The sequence below is a fragment of the Agelaius phoeniceus genome, chromosome 3 (genome assembly GCF_051311805.1).
Source record: "Agelaius phoeniceus isolate bAgePho1 chromosome 3, bAgePho1.hap1, whole genome shotgun sequence".
NCBI lineage: Eukaryota > Metazoa > Chordata > Aves > Passeriformes > Icteridae > Agelaius > Agelaius phoeniceus.
In genome coordinates this window covers 63,228,416-63,228,669 of record NC_135267.1, presented here as the reverse complement: position 1 = coordinate 63,228,669, position 254 = coordinate 63,228,416, and positions in this window count along the sequence as shown.

The window sequence follows — 254 nt, the reverse complement described above, 5'->3', positions numbered from 1 at the left end:
TTTGTGTGTGTATTAACATTACTAGGGAAGAGAATAACCTGACTGGCCAATCAACTCAAAATCCTGGCAGAGTTGAAAGAATAAATTTAACTTATACAGTACTTAATTTGCACTCACAAACATTATTCAGGGAAAATAAATCTTCAGTCTCTACATTGAAACAGAAATAATTCATGCTTTTTGTTGTCCTTTATCTCCTCCTCTTTGCAAGTTTCACCTTGTATGTCTATCCCTACAAATCATGACACATGATG